We start from the raw sequence: 14973 nt of genomic DNA, 5'->3' as shown, positions 1-14973 counted from the left end.
GAGCCTGGCAAACGGAGGACAGTCAAACACTTAATTGCTGAAGGCTCCACCTCTGTTTGTATTCAAGGGCAAGCGGAACCCGGAGGCCCCCTTTTGAATTTCCTCTTCAGGTCAACTCCAAGCAGGCTTTCCCCTGAAAGGGTCAAGCAACAGAACTGACTACAGGGCTTCCAAGACCAGAGGTCTGTAAACGGAACCTGGACGGCTTCTCCTTACGCGACTCCCTGGATGGGCTGTGCCTCCTCCAACCTTTATCCTCTGACTTCTCAGAGGGAAATAAGCAGACACTGAAGATGCCTGGTCACCGGCGGCCCTGAATATACAGGGTATCATTCACTTTGGGGGTATGGGGAGACCGCGATGGGCAGTCGATCGCTCAGTTCCCGCCTCAGCAACCACCTGCACCAAAGCCAGGGCTGACTGCAACCTCTGCCGGCTCGCTGCTCACAGCAGGCTGGGTCGCACTGAGTCCGCACACCGGCGCGCAGAGTGGCGGGGCGGGGCCTGGCCCAGGGGCGGGGCCCAGGGGCGCCCCGTGGGCGAGGGCGGCCCCGCCCCCCGCCTCCCTCCCGCGCTCTGGTGCTCCCGCGCCGTGAAGCTGTCCAGTCTCAGTGCCGGAACCGGCCGCCTCCCGCGCGCACCGCGCCGCCTCCGCGCCTTGTCCCTGTGCTGCACGCCCGCCCGCGCCCGGCCCCGCCCCGCCCCGCCGCGGCCGGTCCACTGCTCCCCGCGGGCCGGAGCCGGCCAAGCGGCTGCCCGCCGGGGCTCTGAACGGCGCGGCGGGGCCGGGAGCCAGGGACCCGCCGAGGAGAGCGGCGGCCCGGACGGCTGCCGGAGGGGCGGCCGCGCTTGGATGCGGCGGGAGCCGGAAGCCTCGAGCAGCCGGCGCCGTCTCTGCCCCCGGGCGCCCTATGGCTTGAAGGTAAGCGCGCGCACGCTGGAGCGACGGGCAGCCGGGGGCCGAGGCGGGTCGCAGAGAGAGGAAGGGGGAGCTCGGAGGGCGGCGCGACTGGGACTAGAAGTTTGTCAGGCCACTCTGGCGCCGTCTGCCTGGGACCGACCCGACTGCGGGCAGGCTCTCCACCGACTCTCCATTGGGCTGCTAGCCCAGGGGGGACAGGAACACAGCGGCTGTCATCCCCTCTGACTCCCTCTCGGCATCCCTTGCACGGCCCGGGCGGGAATCCTCGCTCCGGTCATTAGCGGGCGGTGCGGGGGCAGCCTCCCGCGGAGCGCGGTGAGCCACCCTTGTCGACCCGGAGCTTCGCAGGGCGGCGGGCTCCCGACGATCTCGGGACGGCACTTTCTGCCCCGCACCCAAGTCCGGGACCCCAGGGCGCGCGGCCAGAGTTTCTGACCTCCAGGGAGAGAGAAGGGTTATTCTTGGCAAGTCTGGATTTGCGCGACCTGAGACTTTTCAGTTTCTAAGGACAAAAGCCAAGGCCGGTTCTGCCCCTCCCCTCCCGCCACCGGTTGTGCCGCTGTCCTTGGTTCTGAATTTACGTTCTTCGCCATCTCTCCGTTTGAGATCCAGTCAAGGAGGGAGGCTGAGCTTTCAGAATCATCCCGACCTGGGAATGGGGGTGACGGTTGGGGCAGTAGTGGAGGGTGACTGTTCGACTCTGGAATGGACCAAGAGCCTCGACAGAGCTGTGTGCGGAGACAAGAGGCAGCTCTAAGAGCCAGACAGAGCAGGTCCCCTACGCTGTCTGCGCGGGCAGCCTGTGAGTGGTTCCTCTTGAAGAGCAGAGGTAAGAGGGTGCGTGTGCGTCTACACAACAGGCTTCGCCATGGATGCAAGTCACAGCACCGCAACTCCGTAGGGACAGGCCCTTGCTCTCAGCCACAGGGAAGCTGTTTGGGCGAGTGAAGTTTCCCCACCTGGCACCCCACTACTTTATGTGCTGGGGGCTCCCGAAGTTGGTGAGGTACAAGGCACTTTGTGGATCTCTCTCCAGTTCTTTCTGCAGATCCAATCATTTCTGGATTTTGACCAGGATGTAAACCTTTCAGATTAATCCTCACTCTTTCCCAGGAACTAGGTGATCAGTGATTCTTACCCTTCCCCCCCCACCCCCCACCATGCAAATATTCTGCTTATCCCTGATTCATCCTGCAGCATTAGGACCACTTGAAAAAGAAATCATTCTTTTCATGTTTCTCTCTGTTGGTGCTGTGTTTGATGAGGGTGGACAGAGAGAGAGAGGCCTTGGTGAATGTGACCAATTGCAAGAGAACTAGTGGGCTGGTTTTCTGGGTCCCAGCCCCCTGCCTTGGACTTCTTTGCTTAGTGTTCAAGATTCCTGGCATATCTGAGGGGGGTGAGTGGAAAGGATGCCACCTCTGAAATCAGACATCGGGTAGGGAAGATATCTGAGAGGGTTACACATAGATCAGAGCCATGATAACCCCAGCCTTGGTCTCTTGGAGAACACTTTGAGTTCCTTCTACCTTCTTTGCACACCCTGGGGATGAAGGGTGCTTGGAAAATGGGAGATTCTGATTTGTTGTAGAGGTCTGGGGCAGCATTTCTCCAATGGTTGTTCTTTTTTAATGAAGTCCCTGCCTCTGAATCACCTGAAAACCTAGTTAAAAATGGATTTTTTTTGTTCTTCTCTGAAGGGCTGCTGAATGGGAATCTCAAGCTGAGACCCAAGAATGTATATTTTAACAATATTTCTGGGTGATTCATATGTACGCAGGTTAATAAATCATCTCTCGTAAAAGTTCATACTTCTTTGGCTAGAGGGAGCATGATTAGGTCTTTAATTGACCTCTCTGCCTTCTTCAGTTTATCATGTTAAATTCTTCATGGGTGACACTGCTGATGGAAGGTCCATCCCCCAGATTCAATCCTTTTGCTGAAATAAAGGATGCAGCCCAATCTCCTCTCTGCCAAATCCTCCGGGTTTTTCTTTCTAAAACAGATTTTTGGCCTCTAAAAATCACTGATATGGCTTTAGGTTGACCTGTGTAAATAGTAACTGCCCCCTTCTAAGGGCCAACTCATTATGTTGTTCTTACTCTCCCCTTCTGAGGGAATTATTGTCTTTCATTATGCATGTGCTGTGGTCTGCTAACCCAACTGCTCCTGAAATGCCAAGGAGTGATTAGTTCAGCTTAGTAGCACGTCATGTTCCCCAAGGCTGGTAGCCACTCGTGCCCTGCTGGCAGTGACATATTGGCTCTATTGATTTGGTTCTTGTGCTCTATAAGCTAACAGGCTTGTAGGGGTGAATAAGGCCAGTAGAGATGCTTGTGGGCTAGTCCGTTTTCTACCTTCACCTGAAAGGTTGGATTATTTCTGTCTAGAACATGCAATGATGTAGGGGAATTTGAACTTGAGAGAAACCCTCTGTTCCTCCTCCTACCAGGGGAAACAAAGGGAGCTCATAATCTCATAAAAAAATTTTTTTGGCCTCATATTCACCTGGGATTGATGAAGCTAGACTGGTCTGAGGTCCCTGTTCCGTGGGTAAACATGTGTAAGGGGAAAGTCATGTGGACTTGGTCTGGAAAGAGCTGTTTTCGTCTTCCCTGCAAGTGAAAGTCAGGTATTGGTGTCGAGGAAGTAGCAAGGCTGTGAAAATAACACAGTTTGTGTGGGGTGGGGTGGGGGTTAAGGATAATGAGACTTCCTTGAGCCAATGCTGCCCCTTCTACTGACTCATATTTTCTGACTTTCCAAATCCCATTTCTCCCTTCCTGTGAATCTCCAGCAGTGAAGGTGTTTTAGCCACTGGTAAAGGAGGGGAGAATCAACACTGAGGTTTTATAATGTCAGAATCCCAAGCCATATCTCCCAGAGTCGGGTTGTCACAGTAACCTGAGATTTGAGGTCTTGAAAATATCTTAGCATGGCTGCCTACTCAGTCCGATTTCTGCGAGGACATAGTTACCAGAACTTTAAACACTTAGGTTATTTGGGCTCCTCAGAGGTCATCCTGGCTGCTCTTGACCCCTAAACAGGGTAGGTTTTCTCTTAGTCCAGAAGTATGGTGGGCTGTCTCCAGTTACCAAAGTGCTCCCAGAAGGAGTGGCATAAGCTTTCTAGTTCCAAGCCACCAGGACCGGGCTTGGTAACCAAAGCTTCTCCATTCTGCTAGGAGCCTTGCTTAGCAGGAGAGCATCCTGCATCTAGGAGATGCTTGGAAGCCACAGGCAGCAGGAGATGGCACAATGTGGTTCAGATCCTCGGTAGGTACCCTTCCGTGTACATAGCTTCTCTCTCAGCTGAACCCCAGCACCTCATTCCCTCTCACCCCCAGTAGGGACTCTCATGACCCTGAGAGGACTCCAAGATTTGGCTCTAGGGTTCTGTACAAGCTCCAGAATCTCCAGGTCTCCAGGATACTACATGGAACCACCAAATGTTTGCAGTTTGCTGATTTGCCAGCTCTGGGTGATATTATCTGCAGCCTTTTAAATTACTCTAATAGTGCTAGAATCCAACATGAATACATCCCTGCCTCTCAACTGTCCCTACCACCATTGTCATTGAAGATTTCTTTCTTATTTTTTTTTAAACAATAGAATCATATTATTTAAATGCATAGGTGTGGAAAATAGCTTGATTATAGTGTCAGTGCATGTGGGTGGAGGAGTAAAACTACGAGATTCACCACTTGGTTTGTTCCCATTTGGGTCCAAAGAAAGGAGCACAACTTGCCCTTCTGGACTGTACATTTCCCCTCTTCTTGTCCTTTTCACCTCAATCTGATAAATGGGTTAAACCAACACCCTTGACAGCTGGGATGCCCCCTGGGAGGGTGCAGCCTCCTCTCTGCCTAGGAGACATGGGAATGTTTCTCTGCAGAGGAGCAGAGGCTCTTGCTGGCTCCGGCTCCAGTGTACAGGGAGGAGCCAGAGATGACGCACTGGGACCTGGGGACTCCCCCCTCCCCTGGGTGGAAGAGGCCATGGTGCTGCAATGTCCCAAATTCAGAGGCCTGGAGGCTGCAGGGGCATCTGAGAGAGTGTGGAGAGGTGTACAGGGATGGGAACCGAGAAGAAGTAAACTCTTCGGGGAACCCCCAGAAAAGGCTGATGTTAAATACGTATGTATTAGACATCAGCTTAGTGTGGTTTGCCCAATTTGTTGTAATCTCATGGCACCTGCAGGGGTTTTCATATTTTCCAGGAGGAGACAGGGGAATTCTTTGCTGTCTACAGTGATGGGTAGGGGAAGGGGGGAGGACCCCTGGCTTTCCCTGGAGCACTCTGAGTGATGTCAGCCTGCTCCCAGACAGAGAATGATAAGTGAATCCAGGCAGACTCAGCCCCCAGGGGTCCATCAATAGGCCCATAGCCAGCCTGGGCAGACGGGCCTTCCAGGGCGCTGTAGGTCGGCACAGCACAGCAGCCACAGCCCCAAGGACACGCCCCTGCAGATGTCTGGGAGCCAAAATGAGTCCTGGGGCCCATCCATTTGTCACCAGCCTCCTTCAAAACGTGCCTGCCCTTCTCATTTCCACCCCTGCCTTGTTGTCATTGTTTGGATTCTAAGTGGCTCAGCAGGGGAAAGGCATTAGAAATGAAATTATTTTTGTTACACGCTGTATAATTGCCTTCTCTCCTTCCTGTTACCCCAGGCAGCAGCATCACTAGCAATTCCCCGGGAACCCTTGGTCTGGGAAAGTGGCTTACTCACAAGCGTCCTTAAAAGGGCTGCTTTTGACCAGTGGTCCTGCTTGCCAATCCCTCCGTTGCTGGCCCAATCAGCCTAATGGCTAACGCTTATTGTGCACTTGCTGTGTGCAGGGTACTGTGCTGAGCATTTGACATGTGTTTTTTATTTCTTCTCTTCATCTTGCAACAACTCTGGCCACTGTTATGATCCCCCTTTTTACGGAGGAAGAAGTGTGGGCTTAGAGAGATAAGTTGCTTGCACAAGATCACAGGGCTAATAATGTGCAGGGTGGAGATTCAAGGCCAGACTGTTTGATGCTAAAGTAATCGCCCTCTCTGACCTATGGTCATTGGCATACAGAATAAGGAAGGGAAAATAGGTCTAAGAAGGCACTTTCTTTGATAAACTGAAGTGACAGCAAGCTTTGCATTGGAGACCAGGAAAAGAGGAGGTTGCAGAGGGAGAAGAGTAGATAGAATAAGTTTTTGGGATTTTTAAAGTTGAGGACCGTCCAAGAAGTTGTTCTGTGCCTGGGTCTCGCTCCCTTGGGTCAGGTACACTGGGAATGAATCTCAGCAAGCAATGGGAGCAGAGGGGAGGGGGCAGGAGCAGAAAAAGGGAGAGACACCAGAGCCTTCTCACTCAAGGGAGGGCAGGAGAAGGTGTGGACTCATGGAAGGCCTGGCTTCCCTGGAGAAGCTAGGCTGAAACTGGGATGCCATCATTGCTCATCTGTTTGAGGCGTACCAAACTGTTGCCAGAGGATACAACTCAGGCTGCTGCCTCCCTTTGGCCTTTGGTGTTGTTTTCTCACCATATGGGATGAAAACTTGTCACATCTCCAAGACTAAGCTTGAGTTTAGGGCGAGTGGGGAGGAGTGGGATGGCCTGGGGTCCTACACAGACGCGGGATTAACTCATGAGTGCTGTCATAAGGACTAACTGCTCGGTGCTCTTCTGCTGGACAGAGGATGAAGAGGCCTGGGTGTTCCTGGGCAGGGCAGTTAGTCTGCACATTGGTTTCTTCCAGGACAAAACAAAGGAACTTTTACATGCTGCCTGCTACCTTGGAATTCCTAAGATTCAACAACACTCCAGGCTCTACTGAAGTGACCAGATAATGGGGATCACCTCCCAATAAGCTAGAAGACTTCTAGCCTGTGTAGGTGAACCTCACCATGAATTTTATGAATGCCACTTAGCAGCATTTGGTCCCTTACTTAAGCCCTTAAAACACAGCATGGTTAAGCCTGTGGGCTTAACCTGTGGGTTAAGCCTGTGAGCGAGATTGCCAGAATTTGGATTCCGACTGCAATACTTACTAGCTGTGTTACCTTAGGCAAGTTGGCTGACTGCTGTCAGCTGGGGTTCTCATCTGTACGTGGGGATGTTCATGCTGAGATGGTTGCGTTGCTGTGATTACTTATGGCAGTAGATATAAGACATTGGGAAGAGTCCCTGGCAAAAGTAAGCACAGCGCTCCATAAACGTTAATTGTAATAAGTGTTATTGTAATTATTAAGGAACTGGAAGGGGAGAGTGGCACCTGGGTGGCTCAGTTGATGCAGCCTCCAACTTCAGTTCAGGTCATGATCTTGCAGTTCGTGCGTTCAAACCCCACGTCAGGCTCTGTGCTGACAGCTCAGAGCTTGGACCCTGCTTCAGATTCTGTGTCTCCCTCTCTCTTTGCCCTTCCCCACTCATGCCCCCCACCCCCTCAAAAATAAAATAAACATTAAAAAAAGTTTTTTAAATAAGAAAATTTAAAATTAAAAAAAGGAACGGGGGGGGGGGCATTTTCAGCTGCTTTCCTTTTGCACTCAGTGAGCACCTGGTTTTACATCTCTGAAATTAAGCATATTTCTAAAGCTTTCACAAAATTCAAGCCTACGTTTCTTTCTTACACTCTCCACTTACCTGCCCCACAGTCACTGGCTCTCCCCTGCCAGAAGTTTTTACTCATCTTGAGCAAGAGGAGCTGCACTCACTGGTCCATATGTTATGCTGCGCTCACCACAAGTGCAGCTGTCACCTGTCCTCAGACAACACTGTTACAATACCACTGACCATATTGCCTGTGCTGTACCCTTTGTCCCCAGAACTTATTTGTTCCATTACTGGAAGCCTGTGCCTCCCACTCCCCTTCACCCATTCTGCCCATCCCTCCACCCACCTCCCCTCTGGCACCCATCAGTTTATACTTGGTTGGAGCCTTCTTGATTGGTACTGTGACATTGGATGGTGCACTCTGGCAAAGGCCACTTATTATAGAAAATCAAAAATAAGGAGAAAATACTGGTGCACAAGAACACGGAGACTTTTCTTTCTTCTACCCTTGGTTGAGAAGCCCAAAGAACCTCACATTAAGATCCTCAAAGCTACCACAAATACACGGTGTCCATCTTTTGGGGGTCATTAATGGCAGAGGCAAATGTCACCCACGTTTTGGATGAAGGATGGTTCTGCCTGAGAAAGGGATGTAACTCAATAGCTTCTGGCCCTAGGACTCCCTGATCCTGAAAGTTACTCCCTTTCTTTGGCTCTTTTCCTTTTCTGTGAATCCTTCACAGGAGAGGAGTCTTTCCTAATTGATGCATCTATTTCTGGCCAATTAAAAAGGCTTACTATTTAGGGCAGGTAGAGGATTTCAAGGACATCATGGGTGTTCCATTCCCTGGCCATCTTCCTCAGGTCATGGAGTCATTCCTTCTTGGACTCTGAGCTTCCTCAGCTCTTATGTTCATTTATGGCAGGAACAATATGAGAATTGTATTGACAAGCAGGAACTAGCATCTGGGGTCCCAAGCAGAGGATGTCAGGTCCCCTAAAGAAACAATGATATTTCCATACACGTCTTTCCTTGGGGAGTGTATATAACTGAAGGCCTGGATTGCTCTGGATGACTGATGGCACAAAGTCTGCCTTCTCGCCAGTCTTCTTTGGTGAGCTAGAGGGAGGGGGTAGGAAGTGATGAATGCTTTCCATAGATTTGTGTGGTCCTCCATACATTCTGGATCCTTCCTTAGTTACATTCCATCGTGGTCAACCTCCAAGATGGCCCTCAATACTCCCTGTTTTCTGGTATTCATGTTCTTATGTAATCTCCGTCTACATTAAATAGGGAAGACCTGTATACCAATAGGATAATGCCTAAATGGCAGATTGTGACTTCTGAGAATATGTCATAATAGGTATTATGACTTCTACCTTATTCTTTCTTGGATCACTCATCCTGGGGAAAACTATCTGCCATGTCATGAGGACACTCCAGTAGCCCTATGGAATGTTCTGCATGGCAAGGACCTGAGGCCTCCTACCAAGAGCCATGTGAATGAGCCATCTTGGAAGTAGATCTTTTCTCCCCAGATAAGCCTTCAAATAACTGTGGCCACTTCCAAGGTCTTAACTACAACCTTCTGAGAAATCTGAGCTAGAACCACTGAATAGAGCTGCCTGAATTCCTGACCCACAGAAACTCATTCAGATAATCAGTTTTTGTTGTGTTAGGTTGCCAAGTTTGGAGATGATTTATTATATAATAGTAGAAAGCTAATAACACACAATGAAATTATTCTCTGTGAAGTTATTCACAATTTTCTTCCGCAGTGACACAGGAGTCCCTTCACTATCCACGTGTAAGATGAATTCTTGTATGGGAGTCAAACGGCCTCTAGTGACCTTCAAGGAGCACCTCTGGTTTTGTTCTGAGATTTCAAAGTCCTCGTGGTTCACACAATACAGTCATGGGCCTCTCAGCCCTCGTCTTACCAGACCAAGCTGTCGATTTCTGTTTTGTCTTCCTGTACTCACTCTTTCCTGAATGTCTTCTGCTGTGGCTGCCATTCCACATGGATTTCAACTTTTCATTCTGTCACTGAACCAAAATTACTGAGCACCTACCGTGTACTAGGCACTCATCTTGGTTGCAAATACATTAATGAAAAAAAAAATGAAAAAAGATCCCTGCACTCCTGGAACTTATATTCTAGTGTGAGGAGAAAAATGATACACACTAAATATAAAAAATAAATGAGTGAGTGTGTTAGAAGGCAATAGTACTTGAGGAAAGAAAAATAAATTGATTAGGGCTCTGGTATATGGCGTGTTAAGGGTCTGGAGGAGAGGGATGTTTGCATGGCCAAATAAGGTGATCGGGATGGATGTCACGGTGAATGTGATACTTGAGGGAAGACTTAAAGAATGTGGGGGAGTGCATTTTGCAGACACCAGAGGGATGAGCATTCAAGGCAGGGATTCATACAGTCTGCATGCATTTTAAAGCACTTTTAATAGTTGTCTTGTCCCCTATGGAGCAATGGTAATACTTTGGATTTGGAACTCCCTTTTAATTTTCAAAGCCCACGAGGCAATAGTAATATCTTATATTTGTAAATCACTTTCTCACACCCTATCCCTACTGATCCTTACAACAAGCTACTGAAGTAGCTGTTACATCTCAATTTTGTAGATGTGGCCCCTGAGGCTCAGAGAGGCTAAGCAAAATGTACTCAGGTTCACAGAGTTAGGAAATACTGGAGTTACCGCCTTCGGAAAACTCTTGTGCTCTGTTCTTATGTTGCTGTCCGAATGCTTAATGCTAATTGTTCCATTGTGCATTTCTTTTTTTAATTTCTTTTTATTATTTATTTTTTGAGGGACAGAGAGAGACAAAGCATGAGCAGGGGAGGGGCAGAGAGAGAGGGAGACACAATCCGAAGCAGGCTCCAGGCCCTGAGCTGTCAGCACAGAGCCCAACGCGGGGTTCGAACTCATGAACCGTGAAATGATGACCTGAGCTGAAGTCAGACGCTCAACTGACTGAGCCACCCAGGCGCCCCTTGATTGTGCATTTCTTGTCTTCCCCACTAGCCTGAGAGCTCCTTGAAGCAGGGTCTGCCTCCTGCTTCTCCAGAACCTGTTATAACCCAAAGGGATGCTGAGCCCTTGGTAGCCACTTACTTAAATCGTGGTATGAGTGAGAGGGTGAGAGATGGCCTACTTCCAGGGCCGCACTTACTGGGAGCCCAGCAAGAGTGTCTGGCAGTGTTAACGGGTCAGCAAGATGCTTCACACCTTCTCTCTTTCGTCCTCAACCTGCATTCTCTGTTTACCTTCAGCCATGAGTACTTTATGCTCTGGCTGGAAATTGTTCAGAGTTGTTGCGGGGCACGGAAGTAGGGGGTTATTGACTGGTCGGAACCTGCTTCAGTCAGACACACACACAGAGAAAAAGGTACTGGGCGAGCTGTCAAGGAAACATGACACATATGTTGGTCCAGGTCTGCCCAGAGACCTGAAGACAAGTGGAATGGAATAGTTGTTGAGCTCTGTCTTTGGAGCTCTGGACGGTTTGCTTTGATGCTGAGATTTCGAGTTTGGGGACAAGGTTGGTCCTTAGTTTAATTACCTGAGACCCTTCAAAAGCAGTAATGGTTTGAACATACATTTCCCCAATTCACATGTAAAACGTGAGATACCCACCGCCTGCCCGTCTAGCTATTCAGTATAATGAAGTGATTCAGAGGTTAAACTTCGAAACCAGAATGATACAGGCTCAGATCTGTGTTCTGCTGGTAACCAGCTCTGTGACCTCAATCAAGTTACTATAACCCCTTTGAGATTCAGGTTTTTCTTCCATGAAATAGGGATGACTATGGCACTTCATAGGGTTTGTGGGAAGTAAATAAATCACGCATATAAAGTGCTTAGCCTGGTACCTGACACGTGGTAAGCTCTCAATAAACATTCACTTCATTCTCATTATAATAAGTAGGAGGCATTGAAGTGTCCACAGGATCCTTTCCAGTCTGTGCTCCAAATTTCATCTTCTGTCTTCTGGAAGGAAGAAGGACATCATTGCAAGAAATCAGACAAGCTGGGACCTGACTCCTGGAATGTTATTTTTGGAAGAACCCTCAGTATCATGTAACAAGGGAGAATGGCACAGAGCCCCAGGGCCCCTTCGGTCACACTCTGTGGTCACGGACTTCAAGTTAGAGCATGCAGTAGTCAAGGAACCCAGAGAAACTATGGCTGAAGAGCTGGAGTTTGAGCTGAGGACAGTACAGGGTGATGCCAGAGGCATTGCAGAGACCAGACTGTGAACTCTGAAGCCTTGTGAAGACTCTGTCCTGAGGGGATGAAGAAGCCATTGTGAAAGGTTGCCTTTAAGCTGGAGAATAACACAATTGATTCATTTACATTAAAAAAAAATCAGAGGTTGCATCCCGCCCCCTCCCCCTGCCGCTGATGCTACAGAAGCAAGATTGAAAGAAGGGTAACTGGGGTGCCTGGGTGGCTCAGTCAGCTCAGGTTATGACCTCACAGTTTGTGAGTTTGAGTCCTGCATCAAGCCCTGCTTGGGATTCTCTGTTTCTCTGCCCCTCCCCCACTTGTGCTCATGCGTGTGCACTCCCGCCCTCCCTCCCTCTTTCTCTCTCTCTCTCTCTCTCTCAAAATAAATAAACTAAAAAAGAAGAAACAAAGAAAGAAATGAAGAAACAAAGAAAGAAAGGTAGCTAGCAGAGTTTTTGGCTGTCCAGGACAGCAATGCTGAAAGCCAAGGTGGGGCAGTGGAGACAAAGACAGGAGTGGTTTGCAAAGTTATTTAAATTTTAACGGAGCTTGGTGATTAACGGGCTATGGAGGATGAGGGGAAGGGAGTAGCCAAGGATGATTTAAAGACAATGAAGCAAGGCAGTTAAGGATATTGGTAAAATGTCTGAATATTGGGACAGAAATCTGAGCCAGGTGGAAAAGGAAGTGCAGACTGGAGGTGGATATGGGGGGGGGGAGGGGCAGGAGGGATTAGAATCAGCGAATTGGTGGTGTTGATGAGGTCAGAGAACTGGCATAGTTGGAGGAATTGAGTGCACGAGCTGGGTCGCAGAGGGAGATAACTCAGTTTCTGATTAGAAAGAGGAACAGAGCAGTCCTGGGTGAGGAGAAAGACCAGGATGCAATCAGGGGAACCGGTGATTGAAGTGGTGAGTGTACTTGGGGATGCGGGCATCACGGAGCTGAGAGGCCAAGGTGCCAGAAGCTGATTCTACCCAGGTTAATGTCAGGACTGGGGCTGGAGTGCAGGATGGGGAGCTAGGTGCCAGAGTCTTCGTGAAGTAGGGAAGTGGCCATAATTCCATCCATCCATGGATGGCCCTGACAGAGACAGGTGGAGGGGTTATAGGTGGGTGGCATGTACCTTAAAGGAGCAGGGTCTTCACAGCAGGGCAGAGTGGGGCTAAGGAGACAGGGAGGGGCCATGCTCTCCGTGGAGGCTGACACAGAACCACCTTTCCCATATCATCACACTGGTATTCTCTTCTGTTACCTCACTAGCTCTGAACTCACTAGATGACATTCCTCTCCTCATCTTCAGAGAATGGAAGAGAAAGAGGAGAAGAAAGGAGAACAGAGGGTGGCGAGTAGGTGTTAAGCTGTGGATAAGAGATGAAAAAGGTGGCCGTTAGGAGGAAGAGAAAAGAAAATGGATCTGTTGACATCTGTTCCTCTGTGCTCACTATACCCTATCCAGCCTTTGAGTATGTTTTCTCTGTCTGAATGCTCCAGCCCTTGACCTTAAACGCTAACTGCTAGTCAATCTTTAAAACTGAGCGCAGGCATCACTTCTTCCAGGGAGCCTTCCATGGTTTCCCCCCTCTAGAGTGTCCCATCAGCCTGAGCTAGGGACCCCTCTATATTTCCATAGCAGGAATGTAAGGTTTATTACACCATATTGTAATGTTTATAATTGTCTGTTTACTGATCTGTTTCCCCGTTAGATGGTAAATTCCTTGAAGGGGGCAGCGAAGTCCTTACCTCTCCAGGCTTAGGTACCAGCCCATTGAACATAGTGGGACTGTGATCAGGGGAATCTCCTGCCCCTCCACCTACACACAGTAATAAGGCAGGAGACACACTATCTTCTGCTCATCCTTGAAATCCCCTGTATTATTAACTCAGGCTAGACAGTTTCTCCAGCAATTGACATGGACTGGAGAGATCCCAGCATGCCAAGGCTGCCAAGAACATTGGGAGAGATCCCAGCATGCCAAGAACATTAGGGACCCAGACTAACTCTTGGTGTGTGGAGGAGAGAACTGTGCCCAGAGAGGTAAGCAGTGCAATCAGAGTCTGATGGTTGCTTAGCAGCAGACCAGACCAGACCCTGGGTCTGCCAATGACCCAGCCGATTGCCTGCCATAGCAAGCCAGTGCCCTGCGCCGTGCCCAATAGCCAGAGATGATGTCTTCTGCTTTTCGTCCCTTGTCCTTTCCTCTCATTTCTGGGTCCCAAATGGCTGATTTGGTGGCCCTTAGTACTCAGCTCTACTCCATTGCCTGAGAAAAACAGATAAATGAATTGAAAAGCGGGACTGAGTTGGTACTTATATATATTTTGAGGGGCTCACAGCTTTGAGGGATGGGGCTGCAGATCCATTAATGTTCCCGTTTCTCATGGAGAAGCAGATTGTAGGCAGGTGGGTTCTCAGTGTATCAAATGACATGCAAAAGCTTTTTGAATGCTATGTTATTGTCATTAAAAATAGCAGAATAGGGTGGACGGATGGCTCCTTTGTCATCAGCGAGATCTTAGACTGGGCAGCAAGGAGGGGCTGGAGAAGGGGTAGTGTCCGTGCTCCACACTGAGCAGGTGCTTGGCAGGTGGTAAGCCGTCAGGAAATACAGGTTGCATGTGTGGATGCACGCATGCATGAAGGAACGAATACTGCCCTCTTGCAGAGCAAGCTGTGATTTGCTCACATCACATCCCGCAGGAACTGGAGGAAAACCAGGCGGACAGCCTGGAGAAGCCAAATGTCCACAGCTTTTCTTTCTAAGCACTTTTGCTTGGCTCCCAAATGTGATAAGAAACGCGTGTGGTGGACGATGGCTGTAAGCCTGTGCAGGTTCCCTGAGCCCCAGGGCATGGAGAAGGTCTCCAGAGGGTGGTGGAAGGTGGGGAGAGAGCTCACAGTCTTGTGCCTTAAACATCATGGAGCCCAGGGGGGCCTGAAGAATGCATTCATTTCCTCATTAACAAAGTACCACAAACTGGGTGTCCCAAACAACAGAGATTTATTCTTTTGTAGTCCTGGAGCCTGGAAGTCCCAGATCAAGATGCCGGCAGGGCCATGCTCCCTGTGAAGGCTCTTGGCTCTTCCTGGCCTCTTCCAGCTTCTAGTATTCCTGGTGTTTTGGCTTGTGGAAGCAGAATTCCAATCCCTTCCTCTTGTCTTCACATCATCCTTGTCTCCCCATGTCTCTCTGTGTCCTTGCCTCTTCTTGTAAGGACACAAGCTTTTGGATTTAGGGCCCCCCTATTCTGATATAATTCCATCGAGA

General features: G+C 49.5%; 1 protein-coding gene across 3 annotated transcripts in view; it reads left to right on the top strand.

Moving 5' to 3' along the window:
• Window positions 1–855: 855 nt before the first annotated feature.
• DRD2 (dopamine receptor D2) overlaps window positions 856–14973 on the top strand; it is a 64880-nt gene continuing 50762 nt past the window's right edge. For 2 of the 3 annotated variants that reach the window (XM_042906040.1, XM_042906038.1), the window contains exon 1: window positions 856–922. The gene's annotated coding sequence lies outside the window, so the exon portion shown is untranslated. Of the gene's footprint in view, window positions 923–1203; window positions 1752–14973 lie in introns of those variants that run through there. The other variant, XM_042906039.1, reaches the window with a different exon arrangement.

The sequence above is a fragment of the Panthera leo genome, chromosome D1 (assembly GCF_018350215.1).
Source record: "Panthera leo isolate Ple1 chromosome D1, P.leo_Ple1_pat1.1, whole genome shotgun sequence".
Classification (NCBI taxonomy): domain Eukaryota; kingdom Metazoa; phylum Chordata; class Mammalia; order Carnivora; family Felidae; genus Panthera; species Panthera leo.
The sequence above is the reverse complement of the archived record's forward strand: the minus strand, read 5'-3'. Positions and strand labels throughout refer to the sequence as shown.